The sequence below is a fragment of the Notechis scutatus genome, chromosome 1 (assembly GCF_049901735.1).
Source record: "Notechis scutatus isolate UNSWTSFEM ecotype Mainland chromosome 1, rNotScu1.2, whole genome shotgun sequence".
In the NCBI taxonomy this organism is placed as follows: Eukaryota; Metazoa; Chordata; class Lepidosauria; order Squamata; family Elapidae; genus Notechis; species Notechis scutatus.
In genome coordinates, this window is record NC_142009.1 from 26,189,386 (window position 1) to 26,205,227 (window position 15,842).

Here is a 15,842-nt window from a genome sequence, read left to right on the forward strand (position 1 = left end):
AAAATAATAAAAAATAGAATAGAATAGAGAATAGAATAGAATAGAGGAGAGGAGAGAATAGAATAGAGAATAGAATAGAGGAGAGGAGAGAATAGAATTAGATTAGAATAGAATAGAATAGAATAGAATAGAATAGAATAGAAAATAGAAAATAATAGAGGAGAGAATAGAGAATAGAATAGAATAGAGAATAGAATAGAATAGAATAGAGAGGAGAGAATAGAGAATAGAGAATAGAGAATAGAATAGAATAGAATAGAATAGAATAGAACAGAATAGAAGAGAGAATAGAGAATAGAGAATAGAGAATAGAATAGAATAGAGAATAGAATAGAGGAGAGAATAGAGAATAGAATAGAATAGAATAGAATAGAAATAGAATAGAGGAGAGGAGAGGAGAGGAGAGGAGAGAATAGAATAGAATAGAATAGAATAGAATAGAATAGAATAGAATAGAAAATAGAATAGAATAGAATAGGAGAATAGAATAGAATAGGAGAATAGAATATATAATAGAGTAGAATAGAATAGAAAATAGAAAATAATAGAAAATAGAATAGAATAGAGAATAGAATAGAATAGAATAGAATAGAATAGAATAGAGGAGAGAATAGAATAGAGAATAGAATAGAGGAGAGGAGAGGCGAGAATAGAATAGGATAGGATAGGATAGGATAGGATAGGATAGGATAGGATAGAAAATAGAATAGAATAGGAGAATAGATAATAGAGTAGAATAGAAAATAATAAAAAATAGAATAGAATAGAGAATAGAATAGAATAGAGGAGAGGAGAGAATAGAATAGAGAATAGAATAGAGGAGAGGAGAGGAGAGAATAGAATAGAATTAGAATAGAATAGAATAGAATAGAATAGAATAGAATAGAAAATAGAAAATAATAGAGGAGAGAATAGAGAATAGAATAGAATAGAGAATAGAATAGAATAGAATAGAGAGGAGAGAATAGAGAATAGAGAATAGAGAATAGAGAATAGAATAGAATAGAATAGAATAGAATAGAATAGAATAGAATAGAATAGAATAGAATAGAATAGAGAATAGTGCTGGCCGACGACCAAAGAAGTCGAAAGCAGACTCCAGACAATGGAGATGCGAATCCTCCGATGGTCGGTAGGCCTCACCCTACTCGATCGCGTCAGGAATGAAGAAGTGCGCAGACGGTTCAACGTCGTGCCCATCCCCACGGTCATGAGGCAGTCCCGGCTACGATGGTTCGGCCATGTGAGTCGCGCCAAGGAAGAATCCATCATCAAATCTGCGATGAAGGTGATTGTCGGAGGAGCGAGACCGCGTGGTAGACCTAAGCAACGCTGGATGGACACGATCAAGGCCGATCTAGAGATCGCGAAGGCAGACCCGACATACGTGGCAGACAGAGAGGCGTGGAAGCAGTACTCAAGGACATTAGCGGACCTCGCCAGAGCGCGAGACAAACGCTGAAGAAAAAGAAGAAGAAGAAGAAGAATAGAATAGAGAATAGAATAGAGGAGAGAATAGAGAATAGAATAGAATAGAATAGAATAGAATAGAGGAGAGGAGAGAATAGAATAGAATAGAATAGAATAGAATAGAATAGAATAGAATAGAATAGAATAGAATAGAATAGAATAGAATATACAGGTAAAACTTGAAAAATTAGAATATCGTGCAAAAGTTCATTTATTTCAGTAATGCAACTTAAAAGGTGAAACTAATGTATGAGATAGACTCATTACATGCAAAGCAAGATAGTTCAAGCCATGATTTGTCATAATTGTGATGATTATGGCTTACAGCTCATGAAAACCCTAAATCCACAATCTCAGAAAATTAGAATATTACATGCAATCAATAAAACAAGGATTGTACATAGAACAATATCGGACTTCTGAAAAGTATAAGCATGCATATGTACTCAGTACTTGGTTTGGGCCCCTTTTGCAGCAATTACTGCCTCAATGCAGCGTAGCATGGAAGCTATCAGCCTGTGCCACTGCTGAGGTATTATGGAAGAACAGGATGCTTCAATAGTGGCCTTCAGCTCTTCTGCATTGCTCAGTCTCATGTCTCTTATCTTTCTCTTGGCAATGCCCCACAGGTTCTCTATGGGGTTCAGGTCAGGCGAGTTTGCTGGCTAATCAAGCACAGTAATCCCACGGTCACTGAACCAGGTTTTTGTGCTTTTGGCAGCGTGGGCAGGTGCCAAGTCCTGCTGGAAAATGAAGGCAGCATCCCCATAAAGCTCGTCTGCAGAAGGAAGCATGAAGTGCTCCAAAATCTGCTGGTAGACGGCTGTGTTGACCCTGGATTTAATGAAGCACAGTGGACCAACACCAGCAGATGACATGGCTCCCCAAATCAACACAGACTGTGGAAACTTCACACTGGACTTCAAGCATCTTGCAGTGTGTGCCTCTCCATTCTTCCTCCAGACTCTGGGTCCTTGGTTTCCAGATGAGATGCAAAAGTTGTTCTCAACAGAAAAGAGGACTTTGGACCATTGAGCAACAGACCAGTTCTGTGTTTCTTTAGCCCAGGTAAGATGCTTCTGAAGTTGTTTGTTGTTCAGGAGCGGCTTGACAAGAGGAAATACGACGTTTGAAGCCCATGTCCAGGATCCGTCTGTGTGTGGTGGCACTGACTCCAGCTTCAGTCCACTCCTTGTGAAAGTCCCCAACACTTTTGAATGGCCTTTTCCTGACAATCCTCTCCAGGCTGCAGTCATCCCTGCTGCTTGTGCACCTTTTTCTTCCACACTTTTCCCTTCCACATAACTTTCTATCAATGTGCTTTGATACAGCACTTTGGGAACATCCAACTTCTTCTGCAATTATCTTTTGAGGCTTTCCCTCCTTATGGAGGGTGTCAATGATGGTTTTCTGCATAACTGTCAGGTCAGCAGTCTTTCCCATGATTGTGAGTCCTACTGAACCAGACTGAGAGACCATTTAAAGACTCAGGAACCCTTTGTAGGTGTTATGGCTTAATTAGCTGATTAGAGTGGGACACTTTGAGCCTAGAATATTGAATCTTTTAACATTATTCTAATTTTCTGAGATTGTGGATTTGGGGTTTTCATGAGCTGTAAGCCATAATCATCTCAATTATGACACATCACGGCTTGAACTATCTTGCTTTGCATGTAATGAGTCTATCTCATATATTAGGTTCACCTTTTAAGTTGCATTACTGAAATAAATGAACTTTTGCACGATATTCTAATTTTTTGAGTTTCACCTGTATAAAAGAGTAGAATAGAGAATAGAAAATAGAGAATAGAATAGAATAGAGAATAGAATAGAATAGAATAGAATAGAATAGAGAATAGAATAGAATAGAATAGAATAGAATAGAATAGAATAGAGAATAGAATAGAATAGAATAGAATAGAATAGAATAGAATAGAGAATAGAATAGAATAGAGAATGGAATAGAGAATGGAATAGAGAATAGAATAGAGAATAGAATAGGAGAATAGAATATATAATAGAGTAGAATAGAATAGAATAGAATAGAAAATAGAAAATAATAGAGAATAGAATAGAGAATAGAAGAGAAGAGAATAGAAAATAGAAGAGAATAGAGAATAGAACAGAATAGAATAGAGACTAGAATAGAATAGAAAATAGAAAATAATAGAGAAGAGAAGAGAATAGAGAATAGAAGAGAACAGAATAGAGAATAGAATAGAGAATAGAAGAGAATAGAATAGGGCAGAACAGAACAGAACAGAACAGCAAGGGAGTTTGGAGGTCTTCTAGTCCAGCCCCTTGCTCAAGCAGGAGACCCTATACCATTTCAAATAAGTGACTTTCTAGACTCTTCTTAAATCTTCCAGTGATGGAGCACTCACTATTTCTAGAACTGCTTTCTAGAATGATATCTAGAACTGCTATTCAGAAAAAAAAACTTGGCCAGTCCTGTCGCAATTGAAAAGGTTACTTTCACATGACACACTACCTAATTATTGAATATTAACATGCTTTTGAGATAGTACATTAGATTAATCATAAAGAAGCATTACCCAATAGGCTAAATTGCAGAAAACCAAACCAGGGGTGGCATGAGGTGAGAATGCACCCACTAACTGACTGCAATTGGGAATTGTATAAACGGATGTTCTATGCATGGCTTGCCGGTTGGTTACTTTGTGAAAGGTTTGACTCAGATCACCACAGGCTATGATAAAGCAAGAGTTGGAATGAAGGAATACATATCCAGTCAACCTGTGTCAGGATCCAGGATCTACTCCAATTTCAGTGGTTTTAAAACAACAACCTCTAGTCTTCTACCTTATTTCAGAGGTTTTTGTGTCTGAAAAGAGCCTGATCTAAATTTACAGAAATTGCAGAAAAGTGGGGTGGCACATCCACACATCTGATATTCCAGCAAGGAGCCTTCTATTTGGTGTTTGCTGATTGTTTCCCCACAAGCAAATCCAAATGTAAATGCTTTCCAGGGACCCATATCCATGAGACTTGGAGCATAATGGACATCATGTTCTGCTCCTTCTACCATGCTGGTCTCAGCCATGGTTCAGCCTTCTCTCCTCTCCTGCTGATCTCATCCCAGAAAAACTATTGAAAGTTAATGTAACCATCACAATTTTTATTCAATACTTGCAGGCGTAAACATGCAGTGCTCCCTGGGACAGACACCAGGTATGTATGCAATGTTCTGGCATGGTATGGCATGTCTGTGCAGGGTGTGAGCTTGTAAAGCTTTTACAGCCAACACACTGAACACTCTTTAATCAAAAAGCGCAAAACAGACTGTCTACTAAAATCTGTGGGAAACTAACTTATCAGCCTGTGAAATGCCTTCCCTGTGAACTTCTCTCTGCACCTGTCATTTATCTCCTCATGTACATCCCAGGCCACAGCATGCATCTATTTTTTATTCTAAAAGCTGATGCAGTGGTTAAATATGGCATAGCTTGGTCCAGGTACGCTGATGCAGGTTGAAAGTGTAGACTTGAACAAATGAATATAACAAATAGATTATTTCAGTTCCTTTTCGCTGCAGCAGACAAAAACATTTGTTCCCATATAAGCAATGACAGCTGAAAATGTGCTTTTTGGAAGCCTCTCGGGCTGTTTTCTTCCCACATGCTTGTTTTAGAATGACAGGAGAGGCATCCTGCTCAAGGTGATTTAGGATTATTTGCTTTGAAGATTAATAGCTGCACATGTGCCTCTCTCTGTTACATGCTCTGGAAAGAAGAAAGAGAAGCAACCCTGGAGCCTCGTGAAAATTGGAAAAGGGGCAGCATTTCTGCAGAAGATCTTGCAGGTTTCCTTGTGAGTTATCTGCTCACAAAGTAAATGGGGTCAAAGTACTGCTATCAATGTTTTGCTTGATTAGTTACACCAGTAAACATATTGTTTATTATAGTAGTTTTAAAAAATCTACTACTCTATTGGCAGTTGTTCTCTAAGGTTGGAGATATAAGCTATTCCTCCACTGTGATTTATAGTGTTTTCACATACACTGAAATGATATAAGCCCTGTCTTCATTTTCTTTTCTTTTCTTTTTGGCACAATGATGGTTGGGTGACTCCAAGAGATGCTATAAATTGCTAGTGGGAAAATGAATAGAAATATCCTTTCTCTGACAAAAATTCAGCTGGCTGAGAAAAGGTCTCCTTCCATTCCGCAGGTAAAATACGTGCCTCACCTCTCAGTTTTATCCCTACTTCCATCGTCTACTTCCATATGTTGTGCTCTTGATAATAAGGCAGCTGTATAGGAGAACTCTCTGGGAGATTGTAATATTCAATGTTATTTCCAAACAACTATTTTTATTTGCAGTCAACTGAAATAATGCCGAAACTCTACCTGGAATTTCAGTCTTAGCAAGTAGAGAAGCCTGAATTTGGTCCCATACATTAACAAGTAAAAGAGTCTAGGTGGGCCACAGAGCATTACCCCGGCACAATTTTCAGTTTCTTTAGAGGCAGGTACTTTAAAAGTGCATTACAAATGTTCAAGCAAGGGACACAGTCTGAGAGGAGGGGCACAGATTTCTTTTTAGTACAATGTTAGTGTAGTTAACAGTTAACAGTCAAGAAATAAATAGCAATAGCACTTATACCGCTTCATATAGCAGACAGTACATAGTAATAGCACTTAGGCTTATATACCACTTCACAGTGCTTTAGAGCCTTCTCTAAATGGTTTACAGAGTCAGCCTATTGCCCCCAACAATCTGGGTCCTCGTTTTACTGACCTTGGAAGGATAGAAGGCTGAGTCAACCTTGAGCCATGGTGGCACAGTGGTTAGAGTGCAGTGCTGTAGGCTACTTTTGCTGATTGCCTGCAATTTGGCAGTTCGAATCTCACCAGACTCAAGGTTGACTCAGCCTTCCATCCTTCCGAGATCAGTAAAATGAGGACCCAGATTGTTGGGGGCAATAGGCTGACTCTGTAAACCATTTAGAGAGGGTTGTAAAGCACTGTAAAGCAGTATACGTCTAAGTGCTAGTGCTAGCTGGTTAGCTGGCAGTGAGCAGAGTTAGCCTGCAATGCTGCATTCTATCCACTGTGCAGTGCATCTAAATCAAATGCTTTGTAGTTATTGTTGCATTCTGAATCATAGTTGTTAGGACCACAAAGTATTTCAGTTTTAAAATAAAAAAAATATTTATTGAAGCATGCAAGGTTGTAAGAATACCTGTCCATCTTTTTCCCAGGAGCACAAGGACCAAGCTACATTGCTTTATGTTTTCATGAGAGCCGGTGTGGTTGAGAGGCTAGAAACCAGACTCCTGCCTTAGCCATGAAACTGGCTGGGTTTTCTGACCTAGGCTTCACAAAATCACAAAGCAGACTCCTTGGCCCAACAAAAGCCCTTTTTATTAGGTTAATGTGAATTCCTACCATTCACATCCAGCAAACTCCCGGCAAACAGTCTTTCAAGGGTGAATTATAACCACAGAGCTTATCAGGCCTGGAGAGCTGCCAGACTGATAGCTTCCAAGCATAACGCTATACAAGAAAATACTTGGCAAGGAGTCTCTGAGAGTCACAAACAAATCTTCACACTAATTAAATGAACTAATTGTCTCCTGCAAAACCCCACTCCCCTCTCACTCCTCTTTATTCCCTCTCTCAGCCAGTCCTTGAGTATTGAAGATTTGTCCTGAAATGAATATAAACTCTAGCTCCTTTGTAGTGCAATGGTGGTTTATTCATTAGCTCAGCAAACAACAAATACTGTTCTGTATTCTGTGCAGTGGTAGATTTTGTCTTCTGTACAGATGCAGATAGATAAACTCAACAAAACATACATACAAAGTCTTTATTATTGGTTCATCAGGTATCCTCATAACTCACATTTGTGACGAAGTTCTTCTTTAATGACCAATCCTTTGCATATCTGTCTTGTAGGTAAAAAGATGGTTATCTCCTATCCCTTTTCTCCCATCTCGTAGCGGTAGAAGTAGAACAGCTACCATGAGTCCGTGAGTTCAGCCAAGAGTGAGGAAACCTCCTCCAACCCATCGGGGGTCAATTTAGTGACCAATCAGGATTACAGATGTGGTCACGTGACATGGACTACATTTCCCAGGATACCTTAACTAGATTTACCATGATGCATTCCCTTAAGGGGACAGCTCACAATTGCTAACTAACTATCCAATTCCCATACACTGGCTGGACAGCACAAATACTCTTCTCTGACAAGAAAGGCTAAAAGCCAGGCAAGGTTAGAGTTGAGTTTGAGTTTGCTCCCTTTCCTTTTATTACCATTATCATGAGATACACACCATCGCACCCAGGCCTATATGCAGTTCTAATTCTGGCCACACCTAACCCATTATCCCTAAATGCTATTAACCCTATAACATGTCTATATCCCTACCCTATTCCGACCCTCACTAACTGATCCCCACCTGGTGCCACCTTCACCATGTTTTAACCTAAGGCTTAATTACCACTGATATGTGCCCCAACCCCCTTTAACAATATGCACTGTTAGGAATATAAGTCACCTAACAGGTATTTGGGTTAGAAATATGTAAACAAGGTAAACATTTTAAAACTGTATCTTTAAGAAAATGAAAAAAATCTAATTAGGTGTGGTTTCTCAAACAGCCATAAGATGGAGCCAGAAACCTGGTTTGTTTAGTCTTAGTCTCAGAAGAGAGTGTGAGTCAGTCTCTATTTCCTTCTGTTGGAGAGTATTGCCGTTCCATTTTTCCTAATTGACTGCTATTCCTGGATTTGATGTAAGTCTGATACTGAACTGTTTTTGACACTGGACTTTGTTACTGGATTATCCCTGGATTGAAAAACTAACTGATTTACCTGTGAATGACTTTGGACTGCTTATTTTGGACTTTGCTTAACGTTTCTGGAAGTAAAAACCTACACTTACTGTACAGTGTATCATTGTGCTGTGTATGCGTATTATTCAAACACTACTCTCAAATATGTCTCCCTGTATGCGCTCATTCTCCTAACGGGGAATTACCTCAACATGCACCACATCAATACATGAAAAGAGCCATTTCCAGCAGCCCCATAGTTGCTTCAGAATCCATCCTCCATCCCCGCAGTTGTTGCAGAATCCATCCTCAGCTCTGCTGAGTCATTCCAAAGCCATCGGCCACCACACAAGCAGAAATACAGATCTGGCAGCAGCAGAGATAAGGTGACATGGCTGACTTGCTGCGAGGTGTATTCGGAGCTGACACTCGGAGCCCAACAGGCAGACCCCTCTATCAGAGATCCGCCTGTAAAGCAATAAAAAGGGATTAATTATCGCCATAGTGGTTCATGTCCCCTCCCTTGGGTTTCCCAGGGTACCGTTGATGGAACTTCCGTTGAAGATATTGTTATGTATATGTAAATAACGTAGTTGGGTTGACAATATATAAACTACAAATATATATGTTTTGTAGCTTTAAGGAAAAATACTGTAATGTATCATGCTATGTTCTGGTTGGTTAATTATGCTACAAGTTGCCATAAGAGGGAGCTATAGATCATGGTTTAATTTCTCTTTCTCTTTTTCACTGATGGTCTCTCTTTATACTGATACTGACTGACTACGGACCAATACTGACTAACCCTGTTTATTTTGATATTCTGTTGATATCGAAGATTATCTGTTGTATTATGGTTTGATATTTGTCTGCTGTAAAAGACGTGAAACTGGTAAGAAGACTTTATAACTGGATATTTCTGGACTGTTAAAAATGTGTATGACATGGACTGTTTATTGGACTGTGCTATTTCTTCAAGTAAACATTAATACAACTTGTTCAACTCTGTGTGGCTGTATATTACTTCATAACTGTTCTCATAAAACCATTTCCGTGTGCAAATCCTTTTTATACAAGGGTTACTCGGCACATATCCTAACAGATATTAACATCAATGTGGCCAAACCATGACGCCTCACCTAAAGGATATCCTTTCCATTTTACTAAATATTGTAGACCTCCTTTATATATCCGTGAATCAAGAATAGACTCTATCTCATAATGATCTGCCTTCACTGGACCAGGTAATGATCATTGGGATTACATCTTCCGGGTTTAATGAGACTAATATGGAATACTGGGTGGACCTTTTTGAACCGTGGCAGTAAGTTCAACTGTACCATAACAGGATTAATCACCCGGCTTATGGTAAAAGGTCCTATATATTTGGGGCCCAACTTTTTACATGGGACACCCAACTTCAGATATTTGGTGGGCAAATATACTAAATCTCCTATTTGAAATGGTAGGTAGTCACTCCGTTTCTTATTGGCATGTGTCTTATAAGCTTTAAATGCCTTATGTATAGTTTCATGTACATTTCTCCAAGTTTCCGTGATCTTCGTAGACCAGGTGGTAGCAGTGGTAGGGTTGTCCGTCGTCTCAGGTAATTCAGGTACAGCTACGAAATCCATTCCATATACAACTTTAAAAGGGGTATGTCCTGTGCTTCTATGTACAGCATTATTGTACGCTACTGCAGCGTACAATAACACTGTCCACCTGTGCCTTTACTCCTAAGTTGACCCTTGTTCCTTAACTGTTCCCTTCTCCTGGCAGTTCTGTGCATGTGCACATTGGGAACAGGCTCCAGCTGTTCTTCTGTCCCACTGATTTCTGACTCCAAAGGCAGCTGATAGCTGTCGGACAGCCCTGGCCACATCTTCTCCTCGGATGCAGAGCACTCATCAGAGTCTTCACCAGACTCCAGGACAGGTCCATGTCCCCCCGCCTCTTCTGATTCTGGCACCAGCTCTTCTGGCTGCTGGTAGGCCACAATACTGGGTGTCTTTGGACCAGTCACATATTCTCATCCCATGATGTCAGCCTCAGTCAACAAACCAAAAAGTCAAATTCCTATCATAAGCAAAGGATCAACATTAGGTACATCCAAAAAAGTGGACCCTGCACTTGTAGAAAAATGCTACAAAGAAAAAAATATTTATGGCTAGCCTTATCAGGATGTCCCTGAACAAGAAGAAAGTCAAGAAAGATCTCCACAAATTTGGTCAAAATACTAAGATGGTGAAATTGGTCCAACTGATAGGATCAGCAACTATTGTAAACAGTTCTATGGATGTAATAAAAAATATCTTATGTGGATCAATTAAGAACAGCTTTTGAAATTAGTTCTTTGCAGGATATCCATCTCTGACATAGATTTTAAAATCATTATAGCGTAATAATGTCATTGATTGTTGATGTGTCACAATAGTGAAAGTAAAGAAAAAAATTATATTGTCATAAAAATGACAGGATAACACCATAAATGGCATAAATCAGTGGTTGAGGAAATGGCCTTCCTTTGCTAGAAAGAAACCTATCACCATGTATATTCGGTGTGTATTGAGAGGATATTTTGGGAGACCAATTTGGATCCCATTGCACAATATTCCCTTAGTCTTTATGAAAAGATAACATGGTCAAGGCATCCTGGTCTCTGTCCTAGTCTCCAGTTGGATACTGTTCCATACAAGTTGATGCTGGTACAGAGGTCCAACAAGATGACATTAATGGAAAGGATCTGGAACATGGGGTTTAATAGGGTTTGGCATGAAGCTTTGACACAAATGGGGCTCTTAATGTTGGGTAACATTGATCTGGGACAGCCCATGAGATCCTGGCAACCATGACAACTACAGATCTGTCCCAAATTGTCAAGGACCTGATGCATACTGGAGGTTACACATTAGTTTTGGGTTTGTCTGGTTTTTTGTTTGTTTTTTGCCTTGGGGCAGTTGTGATGAAATCTAAAGGATTTCACTATCGGTCCTTTGTCATAGCCAGATTACTTTTTGATTTAGTACTGCTATCCTCTGCAGGAGGATAGAACCCTATCCATTCCAGATCCTAATGGATCCAGAAGAGTTCTATAGCACTGGGATTTGATTGCTTGCACATTCATGATGATAAGGAAAGTGGGAGCTAAGATGTGGTTGGTCCTGCCACCCTGACCTTCCTAGATCTCAGCAGCTTTTGATCTCATCAGTGATAGTATCCTCGTGGACCCATTGTAGGAATTGGGAAGGGAGACATGATGTTGAGGTGGTTCTCCTACCTTCTCCATGGTCAATTTTAGTTTTAATCATATTGGTAGAAGGGTAGAAGTTGGGCCCAGAACCCCTGATGTGCAGCATGTCTCAAGGCTCACCTTTCCCCCTTCCTGTGTAATATCAAAATGAGTTGTTGGGGGAGGTCTTCTATTCATCGGTATCTTCAGAATGCTGATGATATCTTGTTGCACATTTTGTCCCTGAGCAACTAAGCCATGTGGTCAAGTTCTTGTCCCAATGCCTGGAGGTTGATGGGGAAGAACTCTTAATTTGTGATGGAATGCGTACCTGGAGAAGCTGTGGAGAGGAGCTTTCCCAGGGAGAAGGCAGTATATTCCAGAGAGTAGCCCAAATTAAAAGACTGTCCAATCCTGAGTTGGATGGGGGAAAGGGAAAGAGGTTCAGGGTAGCCACGCCCTGGTATCTGCCAGGATATATCTATTAGGGTAGGGCTTTTGCAAGATTCTGTCCATTAGGTGGAAGCAAGTGGAAGCAAGTAAAGAATTTGATTGGATTTCATAATGCCATTTTTGAGTTTGGGCTTGACACAATCCTAACAAGACTGAGCAGTTGTGCATCTTGATCTGTCAGGTTCTATGGACTTTTCACTCTTGGCTTTGAATGGATTGGGGGGTCTTCCTGAATTCTCAGATCCTGGTTAACAAGAAATTTACACTGAGGCCAAGGGTTCAGTTTGTGTGTCAACTGTGCCTTTTGTTGGATTGAGAGATCCTCTTCGTGATCACTCATGCCTTGGTCATTTTGTGGGTAGATTGTTGCAATACGTTCTACATGAGTTTAGCCTTGAAGCCTTAGTTGTCTTGTCAGGGAGATTGCAGCATATAAAATTAATAAATAAATAAATTATAAGATCATTTGGAAGGTTACTGGTCCAGAATATAGCAGACAAGCAGTTATGGGCAAGTCTCATGTGCCCATATAATATCCCTGCTGTGTGAGCTACACTAGTTGCTAGTTGACTTCCAAGTGCAATTCAAGATACAACAAAAAAGTTGAACTATCTGAAGAATCTCCTGTCTCCCTTGGTTTCAGTTTGTTTAGATCCCATCAATTCTATAATGTCATTAAGCAGTACCCAAGGAAATGGATCTTCTTTGTCCCACATCTGCCTTTTGAAACAGTATTTGCCCCAAAGATCCTTATACTCTCCACCTTGCCTCCCTTCAAGTGATATTTAAAAACCTGTTCTGTTTTAGTTTCCCCCCCCCTCAATCCTTGAATTAGGCTGTTTCAGCCTGGTTCCTTTTAATTGAGCAGGTGTTGATGCAAAAATATGTTGGTCCTCAGATTATTAAACCATTTAGAGAGGTTGTAAAGCACTGTAAAGCAGTATACGTCTAAGTGCTAGTGCTAGCTGGTTAGCTGGCAGTGAGCAGAGTTAGCCTGCAATGCTGCATTCTATCCACTGTGCAGTGCATCTAAATCAAATGCTTTGTAGTTATTGTTGCATTCTGAATCATAGTTGTTAGGACCACAAAGTATTTCAGTTTTAAAATAAAAAAATATTTATTGAAGCATGCAAGGTTGTAAGAATACCTGTCCATCTTTTCCCAGGAGCACAAGGACCAAGCTACATTGCTTTATGTTTTCATGAGAGCCGGTGTGGTTGAGAGGCTAGAAACCAGACTCCTGCCTTAGCCATGAAACTGGCTGGGTTTTCTGACCTAGGCTTCACAAAATCACAAAGCAGACTCCTTGGCCCAACAAAAGCCCTTTTTATTAGGTTAATGTGAATTCCTACCATTCACATCCAGCAAACTCCCGGCAAACAGTCTTTCAAGGGTGAATTATAACCACAGAGCTTATCAGGCCTGGAGAGCTGCCAGACTGATAGCTTCCAAGCATAACGCTATACAAGAAAATACTTGGCAAGGAGTCTCTGAGAGTCACAAACAAATCTTCACACTAATTAAATGAACTAATTGTCTCCTGCAAAACCCCACTCCCTCTCACTCCTCTTTATTCCCTCTCTCAGCCAGTCCTTGAGTATTGAAGATTTGTCCTGAAATGAATATAAACTCTAGCTCCTTTGTAGTGCAATGGTGGTTTATTCATTAGCTCAGCAAACAACAAATACTGTTCTGTATTCTGTGCAGTGGTAGATTTTGTCTTCTGTACAGATGCAGATAGATAAACTCAACAAAACATACATACAAAGTCTTTATTATTGGTTCATCAGGTATCCTCATAACTCACATTTGTGACGAAGTTCTTCTTTAATGACCAATCCTTTGCATATCTGTCTTGTAGGTAAAAAGATGGTTATCTCCTATCCCTTTTCTCCCATCTCGTAGCGGTAGAAGTAGAACAGCTACCATGAGTCCGTGAGTTCAGCCAAGAGTGAGAAACCTCCTCCAACCCATCGGGGTCAATTTAGTGACCAATCAGGATTACAGATGTGGTCACGTGACATGGACTACATTTCCCAGGATACCTTAACTAGATTTACCATGATGCATTCCCTTAAGGGGACAGCTCACAATTGCTAACTAACTATCCAATTCCCATACACTGGCTGGACAGCACAAATACTCTTCTCTGACAAGAAAGGCTAAAAGCCAGGCAAGGTTAGAGTTGAGTTTGAGTTTGCTCCCTTTCCTTTTATTACCATTATCATGAGATACACACCATCGCACCCAGGCCTATATGCAGTTCTAATTCTGGCCACACCTAACCCATTATCCTAAATGCTATTAACCCTATAACATGTCTATATCCCTACCCTATTCGACCCTCACTAACTGATCCCCACCTGGTGCCACCTTCACCATGTTTTAACCTAAGGCTTAATTACCACTGATATGTGCCCCAACCCCTTTAACAATATGCACTGTTAGGAATATAAGTCACCTAACAGGTATTTGGGTTAGAAATATGTAAACAAGGTAAACATTTTAAAACTGTATCTTTAAGAAAATGAAAAAAATCTAATTAGGTGTGGTTTCTCAAACAGCCATAAGATGGAGCCAGAAACCTGGTTTGTTTAGTCTTAGTCTCAGAAGAGAGTGTGAGTCAGTCTCTATTTCCTTCTGTTGGAGAGTATTGCCGTTCCATTTTTCCTAATTGACTGCTATTCCTGGATTTGATGTAAGTCTGATACTGAACTGTTTTTGACACTGGACTTTGTTACTGGATTATCCCTGGATTGAAAAACTAACTGATTTACCTGTGAATGACTTTGGACTGCTTATTTTGGACTTTGCTTAACGCTTTCTGGAAGTAAAAACCTACACTTACTGTACAGTGTATCATTGTGCTGTGTATGCGTATTATTCAAACACTACTCTCAAATATGTCTCCCTGTATGCGCTCATTCTCCTAACGGGAATTACCTCAACATGCACCACATCAATACATGAAAAGAGCCATTTCCAGCAGCCCCATAGTTGCTTCAGAATCCATCCTCCATCCCGCAGTTGTTGCAGAATCCATCCTCAGCTCTGCTGAGTCATTCCAAAGCCATCGCCACCACACAAGCAGAAATACAGATCTGGCAGCAGCAGAGATAAGGTGACATGGCTGACTTGCTGCGAGGTGTATTCGGAGCTGACACTCGGAGCCCAACAGGCAGACCCCTCTATCAGAGATCCGCCTGTAAAGCAATAAAAAGGGATTAATTATCGCCATAGTGGTTCATGTCCCCTCCCTTGGGTTTCCCAGGGTACCGTTGATGGAACTTCCGTTGAAGATATTGTTATGTATATGTAAATAACGTAGTTGGGTTGACAATATATAAACTACAAATATATATGTTTTGTAGCTTTAAGGAAAAATACTGTAATGTATCATGCTATGTTCTGGTTGGTTAATTATGCTACAAGTTGCCATAAGAGGGAGCTATAGATCATGGTTTAATTTCTCTTTCTCTTTTTCACTGATGGTCTCTCTTTATACTGATACTGACTGACTACGGACCAATACTGACTAACCCTGTTTATTTTGATATTCTGTTGATATCGAAGATTATCTGTTGTATTATGGTTTGATATTTGTCTGCTGTAAAAGACGTGAAACTGGTAAGAAGACTTTATAACTGGATATTTCTGGACTGTTAAAAATGTGTATGACATGGACTGTTTATTGGACTGTGCTATTTCTTCAAGTAAACATTAATACAACTTGTTCAACTCTGTGTGGCTGTATATTACTTCATAACTGTTCTCATAAAACCATTTCCGTGTGCAAATCCTTTTTATACAAGGGTTACTCGGCACATATCCTAACAGATATTAACATCAATGTGGCCAAACCATGACGCCTCACCTAAAGGATATCCCT

General features: G+C 39.7%; 1 protein-coding gene across 3 annotated transcripts in view; it reads left to right on the forward strand.

The window, feature by feature from the left end:
• The window catches only part of LOC113414552 (cGMP-dependent protein kinase 2-like), a 70,312-nt gene that overhangs the window by 1,479 nt on the left and 52,991 nt on the right, over positions 1-15,842 (forward strand). The window lies entirely within an intron of this gene.